We start from the raw sequence: 12,777 nt of genomic DNA on the forward strand, positions 1-12,777 counted from the left end.
CAGAGGAGTGCAAGATCTGTAGCCCACTGTGGGTGCAGGGCAGGACTCTGCTCTCCATACAACTATATGGGGGGAGCAAATTCTCAATCACTCCTGGAGGGAAGGAGATGAGACCGAAGCAGGGCAGCTCAGTGGGAGTCAAAGGGTGCCCCCTATCTGGAGGACCCTCTAATCTGGCAAGCATCCTGTAGGTGTGTCCACAGGGACTACCAGTTACCTTCCACATTTCCCAGCTTTGCTACCAGATACAGCCCTTTACTTACTGCAGCCCACCTGGACCCAATCCCTCTTCACCTAGAACAACTAAACGTGGGAGAAGGCAAAAGGAATGGGGAAGGGACCCTAATTCCAGCAGTCAGTGGAGGAAGCGGAGGTCAGTGCAGTTGGAAGGACGTTCTCTGACCTGTTTGGACCTGGAAACAACTGAGAATTAGCGGAGCTAATTATCCCAAATGGCAAATTAACTAGGACAATTGTCCCACAGTGAATCACCCAGGAAGAGCAACGTTGGAGGGACGGATGGGAAGGGTCACCCTGATGGGGCAGCCAGGGAAAGGAGGATGTCATGGGTTGACTGGGGTGGATGGTGGGGTGAGGTGGCTGCAGCCAACTGTGCTAGACCACCATTGACAATGTTCACAGTCCTGTCAAGCATACAAACACTGATGTCATTCCGTAAGTGTTGGGACAGTTTCATTTAGCAAACACTTCTGGCATGATTTTGCTAGCAGCCACCAGTGGCCTCATTCAGTTGTTGTCACATGGAAAATGGTGGCCACAATTATCAGCATGGCAGGAGAGGCCATAATAACGTATCTTTAAGGAAGCTGGGAAGGACCTCTTCCTCAAGGATGAATTAACCATCACTAGGATCCACCCACATGTCACCTTCCAGGTGGCCTGGACCAGCCAAGAGGGGCATGGATCTAGTTCACAGATGGTCACATTTACATCCCAAGGATTCTGTCAACTTCCTTGGGTTCGACAGGATCAAACTGTTCCTAGATAACTGGCTAAATCCTTTCTGCAGCCATCTCCATAGGATCTACAACATGTTTGGCCTCCAACTGAGAAGAGGTCCAAGCAATTTTATCAACCAGCTGCACAGAGAATTCCTCTGTGAAACCTGAAGGAAAACCTAGAGGTGGCCCTAACCCAGAAGGTTCCAGATAATGTTTAAACAGGCCGTGGGTGGCACTCAGTGCAATGAGAAGTGCAATAAGAATGGAGAAATATTGTCATTTTGCAGTTTGTACTACCACAAGGTAGGTCTTAATAGAAGCTTTAGCTCATGTTGAGTCAGATTTATTCCTCATCCTACCCAAGCGTTGCTCTGCATGTCTTTTGATCCTTTTCAGCTCCCTCAATTAAATCATGGGACGTGTTGGGAACAATTGCATGTGAGTGATCCTATCCAAGATCTCATAGCTTTCCTATTCCAGGCCGTGGCCAAGGCCTCAGCAGGACCATGTAGCACAGCCTTCCATCCTTCCGAGGTAGGTAAAATGAGGACCCAGATTGTTGGGGGCAATTAAGCTGACTTTGTAATAATGCCGCTTGGGGTGTGTGTGTGTGAAAGCCCTAATAAGCAGGCATATACATAGAACGAAGGCTACTGCTAAGCTTGTAAGCCGCCCTGAGTCTTCGGAGAAGGGCAGGATATAAATGGAATTAAAATTAAAAAAATAATAATCTTCAGTTCCATTTGGAACCCCATCAGATCCTTCAAGTCAGTAAGGGTGGATCAGTCAAATATGTCCTGCCTCCCTGCAGAGATAGGCAGCATAAGAGAATCTCAAAGTCATCGTAGCATGATCAGAGGGGACAGAGGGGACAAGGATAGCTCCCCTTCAGCTCACATTGCTAGTGCACTGATAAGAAAATCGTGTTGGGTGTGTCATCGCTGCTTTGATTTGAGCCATGGTGAGATGTCCCTGAGGCCTGCTCCAGGGATAGCAAATTGACATCACTCAAGATCATAGGTCCTTACACACCTGCCCCAACTTGAGGTCCTAGGAAAGAAAGACCCTCACCTCTAATTGTGTGAAAGGTATACTTTTACTAAAAGCCAAATAATTACAGTACAGCAAAGCCAGAACTAAAGGTTTGCACGTGAAGGTTACGTACTTAACTTTCTCTTTCCCATTCCTCCCCCCCCCCACTTATTATCTCCCCATTGTCCAGCTGCATTTGAAGGAATTGTTTTGGTATCGGGTTCTGCATCGTCTGGCTAGGTGGTGAGCCATTGTTTTCCCCTCCCAAGCCTCTGAGTTTGGGACAGTGAAGTGATGTCTCAGGAAGGCACAATGCATGGTTTCTCTTTTCCTCTCCCAGCAATTCCCTCCACCATAGTCTGTGACAGGCTGGCAGCAAGCCAAGTGAGGCTGAAGCTCAGGATGGCAATTCTGACGCCATGACTCTCAATTCTTTCTGCTGTGTGCAATACAAGAGACACAAACATGTTTTCCATTCTGCTGTATGAAAAAAAGCTGTTGCTCAGTGGGTAGGACAACAGCTGTTCCTTGCAATTATCTGGACAACAGTAATACTTAATGTATCCACTGTGGATTTCTTGACTCAGACGTCTTCCAACATGAAACCTGCTTTAAAACAATATCTCTGAATTCTCCAGATGAGGGCAGGACATGTTACCTTAGCTGGTTTGTGCAGAGCTAACTATTGGGTTTGAAAAGCCTCAGATGCCTGTGTTGTTTCTTTGGTGCCAGCCCAAACACAAGCAAGAGAAAGCCCTATAGATATAAATTTGCCCTGGGGCCCTCTGGATGGCAAGGGTGTTGTTCAGTCTGCTAAAGCTTTGGTGAGATTTAAAGAGCTACCTGCATTTCATTTTTGCACAAACCTTAATTTCTGTTCTAGAAGGGAAGGAAACAAGAATGATTGGACAGGAGTCATGTTACTGCTGATGCTGATGCCCTTCTGGCTCCAGTCTCCAACTTCTGTGAAGAGACTCCAAACAATGGATGCATTGAATGCTTATTTCCAGTCAATGGAAAGCTACTATAGGCCTGGCGATCTCATTATTGGTGGGAATTTGCCCTTGGGAATTGTTTGTCTGACTACTGTCCCAGACTTTCTAAAAGACCCATTGGAATTGTCTGTACAGAATGGGTAAGTTTCAGGTGGAGGGGAAACATGCAGATAATTGTTCTCTTTTCTTTAAATTCAGAGACCCCTTTCAGAACTACTTCTTTTAGAATTTTGCACTGTCCTACTAAATTGCACAGTTTGGGCTTTTCTCAATAAAATACCAAGCTTTAAAATAGGCTGGAATTCTCAATCATATCATCAAGAAGATGATAAATAACAAAAATGAACAGGGAAGCTGTGCTGGCCTAGTGAAGAAGTTGAATTATAATATTAATTTGGAGAGTAACTGAGGGTTCGAAAATGCAAATAAAAGCTTGATCTTCTTGATGTCAACACTATGACAATGGATGTCAAGCTCTGACAACTGAGAATCAGCAGCCATTTTACATTTGCTTTTAGAATGCCTTTTTTACTGTTTTGCAGTTTAGATGTAGAAGAGGGGGTGGAGTAAATTCTTTAGGGTTTAGTTCATCATAACAATTGCAGCTGTGTGGGAACTCAAGGTCACTACTTGATAAAGATTTGGTGGGCTGAAGAGCTGGGAAGGAAAGCCCACATTTTGTGTTAATTGGTGAATGTGATTTCTGACAACTTCTTTGAAATTTGTTACTTTGTTCTGAGCGGAGGGAATTTCAGTTTTGGGTTCAACTATGTAAGTGCCAATACTTTGTTTCCTAATAAAATGTTCTTTAAGGAAGAATCCTTGCCTTGAGTTCTTTTACTGGTTTCATCTATCGGAACCATGACACTTCCAGTGTTCAAGAGTTATAAAAATCTCTCTCAGTTTTGGAATCAGCATTGCTCATGTATAAAGGTAAAGGTAAAGGTTCCCCCGCACGTGCGTGCTAGTCGTTTCCGACTCTAGGGGCCGGTGCTCATCTCCGTTTCAAAGCCGAAGAGCCAGCGCTTGTCCGAGGACGTCTCCGTGGTCATGTGGCCGGCATGACTAGATGCCAAAGGCACACGGAACGCTGTTACCTTCCCACCGTAGTGGTCCCTATTTTTCTACTTGCATTTTTACGTGCTTTTGAACTGCTAGGTTGGCAGAAGCTGGGACAAGTAGCAGGCGCTCATGTATAACAGCCTTCAATAAATCTATGAGGTGATGCCCATACACACTATGGTCCTGTGCTCAGCAATGTTTACCCCACCTGAAGAAGCTTCTCCAAGAGAAACCCTAAATTATTAATGTGAAAGAGGAGCAGTTGGGAAGGATTTCAGCCACTGGAGCAAAGTGAAGATGGGGGAGATGATAGAGGGATATTAAACAGATTGTGATATGGATGCAAAGTCCTATCTTCTTTCTCACAAAGTCATCCAAGTTTAGCCAAGGGAGGTCCTTTGGAAAACCCCCAAACCCAATGAAACATGGGAGTTGCTGTCTCCAAAATCCTTGCCAAAGAGTGAAGAAAACTCTACCAGCACAGATGAGCTTTCCTATAATGTTCCCAATGTTTTTTTCGCTCTACAGGCTATTCCCCATTAACTACCAGCAGTTCCTTGCATTGATGTTTGCTGTCTCCAAGGTCAATAAGGATTTTCTTCTGCTCCCCAACATCACCCTTGGCTTCCATATCTATAGCCATTTCCAGAGTGAGATGTTTATTTCCTTAAACAGCTTCTCCATGCTCTCCTCACGAGGCCAAGTGGTTCCAGGGTACAAATGTGACCAGCAGGACACTCTTCTGTCCATCATTGGTGGTCTCATTGCCAAATACTCAAGGCAGATGGCCATCATTTTCAGCATTTTTAAGGTCCCACAGGTAAGAGAACTCCATTGGATCCAGTATATAGTAGACAAAGATCAGAAGCCAAAATTGAAACCAAAGGTAGTTTTTGGGGGGAGAGGGGCATAACATGACTTGTGACTCTTAGTGTATATTTGATAAAAGGGTAGCCATTGTTTTAGTGTCATTTAGTTTCCATATCATGTTGATGGTTTCTTCTCTTGTCTTCTGAGGTACCACTACCAATTAAAATGCATAACTGGTGGCTCTTCCTAAGAAGGGAAGAAACTTAAGCTTGCCATTCAGAGTGAGTCAGTCTGAATAGTGGGGCAATCAACCATAGAATGGTGACCGCTAAAGTCAACATCAACCTTTACTTCGTGTTTTTTTTAAAAAAATCTCACTTTCTCCAGCTTGGTGTTGGCTTTGAGTTCTTGCAGGGAGAGAGAACAGTTTATCCTTCCTTCTTCCGGATTAATCCTAAGGAATTTCCTCAGTATCTGGGTTTAGTTCAGCTGCTCCTGCATTTCCAGTGGAACTGGGTTGGGCTTATGGCCCCTGAAGATGACCGTGGAGAACATTTCATCTCATCTCTGACGCCAATGCTCAAGGAGAAGGAGATCTGTCTGGCCTTCACTGGAATGACAAAATTGGGTGATATTAATATTACGCAAAAAAACCTATTTTTCATTTTACCTACTTGGTCTAAAACAGAAGTATTTATTTTGTTTGGAGACACCACTGTTATTGCCAGTGTACTAGTGGGTGTGCATTTTTATAAAAAATACACAAAGACATCATTTCGGAAAGTTTGGATCTTAACTTCCCATTGGAAAGGATGGGATGGATCTCAAGGCATATCGGAATACCTAATGTCTTCCCATGGGGCCTTGCATTTTAGGGCCCACACTAGGGATGTCTCAGAATTCAGCCATTTCCTCCTGGCTTTAGACCCCTTGAACCCACAAGGAGATGTCTTTCTCCCTCCATGGTGGGAATATGTCTTTGACTGCAAGATCCACAAATCAGGCAAGATCCTTCCAAAGGGGAAAAAACAATGTACAGGAAAGGAGAAATTGCAGTATCTACCAAATTACACTTTTGAAACAAGAATGACAGGTGAAAGTTACAATGTCTACAATGCCATTTTTGCTCTGGCACACACATTACATGCAATGTATGGATCCAGAGCCCAGCCAACCATGACGAGGCTTGGAAAGAGGATCTCAAATTTCCAGCCATGGCAGGTAATCATTATGGCTTTTTTACGCAGTCTACCAATCCTTAGAGAGGAAGCGCCCCATATGAATTTTTTCAGTTATTGATTAAATGTCTGCATGCTCCCATATGAATCCATCTAAAAGCATATTAAAACATCAATGATTAAAAACAGTTAAGAACAATATTTTATTGAAAGAGGGTAGAGGGGTAAAAGAGAAGCAAAGCAAACCAGGGGTCCATAACTGTCCCAAAAAGATGTACTCTCTGTGCAGAATGATTTCCAGAGCTTGGGGCAGGAACTCAGCAGAATAGGCTGTAGGCTCACTTTTTCAGAGGTCTTACCAGTGTATAAGGAGCAAAATGGAAAAGGCCAGCGTATAGCAGAATTTAATATGTGGCTAAAGGAGTGGTGTAAAGGAGAAGGCTTTGGTTATATTAGTCACAATGTCTGTAACTGGTCCAATGAAAAAATGTAGAAAAGAGATGGTCTGCATCCATCCAAGAAAGGGACTGAGTTACTTGGCAATAAATTCACAGCTTTTCTGAAGGAATATTTAAACTAAACAACGGGGACAGCGAGTTAATTGATACAGAACATCGCTGTCCCCGGCAATCTAAGAAAATAGGGGAACTTAGGCACGACACAAGTTATGTAGCAAGTAAACACAGGGTTAGTCATGCAGGACTCAAATGTCTGTACACCAATGCACAGAGTATGAACAGTAAGCAGGGTGAACTAGAAATTTTAAGCACATTCTAAATTGCTAAGCACATTGGTTTGTGCTTAAATTGTAAGCCGCCCTGAGTCTTCGGAGAAGGGCGGGATATAAATGGGATTTTAAAAAATAATAATTCAGGTAAATGAGGGCGGATATGATATTGTTGCCATTACAGAAACATGGTGGGACGAAACCCACAAATGGAAGACACAGCTAGAGGGATTTAAATTATTTAAAAGAAATAGACTAAACAAAAGAGGAGGTGGAGTTGCTCTATATATAAGAAATAACTTTATCTCTACAGAAATAGAGCACAACAATGATGAAAACTGTAAACTTGAATGTATTTGGGTCAATATAAAAGGGGGGGGAAATGACATTGCCATAGGTGTATACTATAGGCCGCCCAACCAAACAAAGAAAATAGATGAACTTTTTGCTAGTCAGCTAACTAAGGTATGTAGGAAGCGCATCACAATAGTAATGGGGGACTTTAATTAACCTGATATCAACTGGGAGACAAATTCTGCACCAAGTGGAAGATCTAACAGATTCCTGACAAACCTAGCAGACAACTTTCTCTCCCAAAAAGTAGAGAAGGGAAGTAGAGGATTAGCCATATTGAATTTAATTCTCACTAACAGAGATGAAATGATAGAAAGTGTCAAAGCCACAGGAACCTTGGGGGGAAGTGATCATGCAATATTGGAATTCAACATTATGGAAGCACAAGCAATAGAATACAGCCAAACTAGAGTCTTGGACTTTAAGAGAGCTAATTTCAATAAACTTAGAGAGACCTTGGGAAGAATTCCATGGATGAGAATCCTAAAGGGGAAAACAACTCAAGAAGCTTGGGAAATTTTGAAAAGTGAGATAATAAAGGCCCAGTCTAGCACGATACCAACAAAGAAGAAAAATAACAGCTTTCAAAAGAAACCAGCATGGCTGCATAAAGAACTCTCTGATAAACTGAAAGATAAAAAGGACAAGTATAAGAAGTGGGAAGAGGGGCACATAACTAAGGCAGAATATCAGCAAACAGCCCGTGCCTGCAAAGATGGAGTGAGGGAAGCTAAGGCTCAAAATGAACTAAGGCTTGCGACCAAAGTCAAAAATAACAAAAAAAGCTTCTTTCAACATATAAGAAACAAGAAAAAAGTTAAGGAAATGATTGGTCCATTAGTGGGGGAAAGGGGCAAGAAGGTGACAAGCAACAGGGAGAAAGCAGAACTATTTAACTCGATTTTTGCATCTGTCTTTACACAAAGGGAAAAAACAGTCCAACCTACCAAAATCAGTGCCATAAAAAACAGAATAGAAACACAAGTTACGATAGGCAAGAAAATGGTAAGTGAGCACCTGTCCAGCCTAGACGAGTTCATATCACCAAGACCAGATGGATTACACCTCAAGGTTCTCAAGGAACTGGCAGACGTGATCTCAGAACCACTGAACTATATTTTTCAAAGATCCTGGAGCACTGGGAAACTACCAGAGGACTGGAAGAGAGCTGATGTAGTTCCCATCTTCAAAAAAGGGAAAAAATAGATCCAGGAAACTACAGACCTATCAGCCTGACCTTGATACCTGGGAAGATTCTGGAAAAGATAATCAAGCAACAAATCAGCGAACACCTTGATGCGAACAAAGTTATCACTAAAAGCCAACATGGGTTTGTCAAAAATAGATCATGCCAGACAAACCTTATTGCAAACCTTATAATTTACTTGGACTTCAGTAAGGCATTTGATGAAGTAAATCACAACCTACTACTTGAGAATATAGAAAAATGTGGGTTAGATAGCATCACCACCAGATGGATTCGTAGCTGGCTGACAGGCCGTACTCAGCGTGTGGTCCTCAATGGAACCGCATCTACATGGAAGGAATTGTGTAGTGAAGTGCCCCAGGGCTCTGTTCTGGGCCCAGTGCTCTTCAACATCTTCATCAACGATTTGGATGAGGGGATAGATGGGGAACTCATCAAATTTGCAGACGACACCAAGCTGGCAGGAATAGCCAATACTCCAGAAGATAGGCTTAAGATACAGGAGGATCTGGACAGACTCTAACACTGAGCACTATGTAACAAAATGAAATTCAATGGTGAAAAAAGTAAGGTTCTACATTTAGGCAGGAAAAATCAAATGCACAGGTATAGTATAGGTGGTACCTTGCTCGATAGTAGTAACTGTGAGAGAGATCTCGGAGACCTAGTGGACAATCACTTAAATATGAACCAGCAGTGTGCTGCAGCTGCCAAAAAAACCAAAACAGTGCTAGGCTGCATTAACAGAGGGATAGAATCAAGATCACCTGAAGTACTAATACCACTTTATAATGCCTTGGTAAGGCCACACCTGGAATACTGCATCCAGTTTTGGTCACCACGATGTAAAAAACATGTCGAGACTCTAGAAAGAGTACAGAGAAGAGCAACAAAGATGATTGGGGAACTGGAGGCTAAAACATATAGGGAACGGTTGCTGGAATTGGGTATGTGTAGTTTAACGAAGAGAAGGGTGAGGGGTGACATGATAGCAGTGTTCCAATATCTCAGGGGCTGCCACAAAGAAGAGGGAGCCAAACTATTCTCCAAAGCACCTGAAAGCAGAACAAGAAGCAATGGATGGAAACTAGTCAAGGAGAGAAGCAACCTAGAACTAAGGAGAAACTTCCTGACAGTTAGAACAATTAACCAGTGGAACAACCTGCCTCCAGAAGTGGTGAATGCTCCAACACTGGAGGTTTTTAAGAAGAGACTGGACAGCCATTTGCCTGAAATGACATAGGGTTTCCTGCCTGAGCAGGGGGTTGGACTAGATGACCTCCAAGGTCCCTTCCAACTTCTTCTTCTTCTTCTTCTTCTTCTTCTTCTTCTTCTTCTTATTATTATTATTATTATTATTATTATTATTATTATTATTATTATTATTATTATTATTATTATTATTATTATTATTATTATTTCTAAGAGTAAAACATAAGAAGCAAAATGGCTTCATCTCCATATGTTGTCAAAGCAAGAACATCCAATTTTAGCAGCATTGACATCTGCCCCCCCCTTACAAAAAGGACAGATCCTGTAAACAAAAGCATATGTTAGGGACTATCTCTCGGTTTGTTAGGGTGTTTCCTATAGAATCTTTTGATGAGTCTGTCGGCTTTCACATCGCTAGATTTCACCCAAGTGGCTTCAGACAGCGAGTATCCCTTCCATTGTACCAGGTAGTGCAATTTCCCTTTAAAAATTCTAGAATCAAGAATCTGTTTTCCTTCATAGTGAATCTGACCCCTTACTATGAGGGGTCCAGGTGCCTACTTAGTGGGAGGTCTTAAAGCGGAACCCCAAAACGTTTTCTTAAAGCTTCAATGGAAAACAGGGTGAACTCTCCCTAAATGCCTAGGGAGTTTTAATTCTACTGTGACCGGGTTAATGATCTTTACAATGGGGAAAGGCTCCAAGAATTTCAGTCCTAATTTCTTGCTGGGTAGTTTGAAGTGTAAATATTTAGTTGACAGATAAACCTTTTCCCCAACTTGGAATGTTCTTTGAGGAACGTTCTTTTTATCAGCCTGTTTTTTATAAGTCTCAGAAGTCTTTTTTATAGCAGTTTTCATTTTTTTTCCTCCAAACATCTTCCCACCCCCTCACCCATTGATTAAGTGTCTGAGAAGCGGAGGGCGCCTGAGTGTATTCAGGTATTGGACTGAACTCTTTTCCTGTGGTTACTCTGAAAGGCTTGAAGCTGGTGCTGCTGTGAACAGAGTTATTGTAAGCCACCTCTGCAAAAGGGAGAAGGTCAGTCCAGTTGGTTTGTTGGTAGGAAACATAGCATCTGAAATATTGCTCCCCCATCTTGTTAGCGGATTCTGTGGCCCCATTGGTAGATGGATGAAAAGCAGATGATAGACCTTGAGATGATCCAATTAATTTAAGAAAGCTCCTCCAAAACCTAGTTGTGAACTGCACTCCCCTGTCCGAAATTATTCATTTAGGGGCACCATGCTGCCATTAGATATGTTTTAAGAACAGTTTAGTCAGTCACTGGGCAGACAGGAGCCCGTTGCAGGCAATGAAGTGAGCCTGCTTTGAAAACAGGTCTATCACAGTCCAGATGACTCTATTTCCTCTACTTTCAGGTAGGTCTACTATAAAGTCCATAGCAATTTCTTCCCATAGTTGAGAAGTGTCTGCCACCAGCTGCAATAATGCAGGGGGTTTCCCTGGAATTCTTTTCATGGTAGCACATACAGTAGAACTCCTGACATAATTTTCCACATCCCATTTTAGCCCCGGCCCCCAAAACTGCTGGTGGATGAGATGTAGAGTTTTTAAATATCCAAAGTGTCCAGCCTGTTTCATGTCATGGCTGTGTTTGAGAACGATAAGTTGGAGGGCTTCTGGCAAGTACAATTTCCCCCTGTTGTAAGCAAAACCATCCCTGAATGTTAGGGAGGTTTGATTGTCTTTGAACCATTGATTGATGAGGAGCTCATGTTTTATTTTATTTTTTGCCCCAGGGTCATTAGGATTAGGGGCCATGCAAGGCATGAGTTGAGCAGCAGTTTGTGGATTGGAGATAATTGCTTTATTAACCTCCTCATGCTGGCTTTTGTACTGGGGCAGCTAGGAAATTTTTTCCTCCCGGTATGTCTTTTAGAGTGAAGTTAAAATGGTTAAAGTACTGTGCCCACCACACTTGCTTTGGGGACAATTGTGGGGATTTTTCAGTGCTTCTAGATTTTTGTGATCTGTTCATACTTCAAAAGGCACCTTGTTCCCTTCTAGATAGTTTTGCCAGTTTAATACAGCCTACCTAATTGCAAACGCCTCCTGTTCCCAGACTGCCCACCTACTCTCGCTCTCAGTAAATTTTTTCAAGGTGTAGGCACAGGGTTGCAGGGTTCCACTTCGGTTCTTTTGCAATAGTACAGCTCCGACAGCCAAGTCACTGGAGTAAGCTTGAATTATAAAGGGCTCCCCTTGACAGGGATGCTTTAGGACCAGTTCAACAGCATATAGTCTTTTTAAATTCTCAAAAGCAGTTTGACAGCTCATAGTCCATACTAATGGTTGGCTTGGTCATGGCTTCCCTCCACCTTTGCCTGTTTTGAGTAGTTCTGTAAGGGGTAGGAGGGGAGGGGATGAATTGACAGTAGAAGTTAGCAAAACCTAGGAAGCTCTAGAGCTCTTTGTGAATCTTTGGGGGCTGCCATTCAATTATAGCCCTCACTTTGGCTGGGTCCATTTTAATGCCCTTGTTGGAAATTCTGTCACCAAGATAATCTAATCGGGTCTGGTGAAATTCACATTTTGACAATTTCCAAATTTCCTTGCTATACCAGGCTTCGCCACAAGATGTGATGTAAAAAATTTTTCCAGACTCAAATTAGGCTTTTATCCAATTTGTTTTTTTTTCTTTTTTTCCAGCTTAACAACTAAATAGGGTAATAGGTCCCCAAGTAGACAGACACCGCCATTCCAAAGGGGCGGGGAGAGATTTTCAAAGCATTGCCACAGGAAAGTAGTTGGGGAAATAAGAAAGGTAAGGTCTCACCCAAATCCTCTGCGTTGCTTTCATTATGCTTGGTGGTAATTTTGGCTTTCGGCTGGAAACAGCTTAGTGATTGGCCATGTTAATGGCGGATCTTTTCCTTGTTGGTCCAAAGGAGGTGCTCTGGATCACATGGAGGGCTGCTGCCCTTCCACGATCTGTCAGAGGGCCACCTCACAGTCGTTGCCCCTCCAGGGCAACTTTTGACCCTTTTCAGGGTCTCTCAATGAAGAAAAACTGGGCGGCGGAGAGAGTACTCTCCCTGAATGTCTGCCAGCACCGTGAGCGCAAACCAGAAGCCAGGTTTGGGTGTACCTTGATGACATCCTGATATACAGCACAAATATGACTGATCATATAAAGCTGGTGAGAGAAGTATTAAAGAAACTATTGAATGCCAAGCTTTATACCAAATTGTCAAAATGTGAATTTCACCAGAAC

Source organism: Vipera ursinii (assembly GCF_947247035.1).
Source record: "Vipera ursinii genome assembly, chromosome: 1".
Classification (NCBI taxonomy): Eukaryota; Metazoa; Chordata; class Lepidosauria; order Squamata; family Viperidae; genus Vipera; species Vipera ursinii.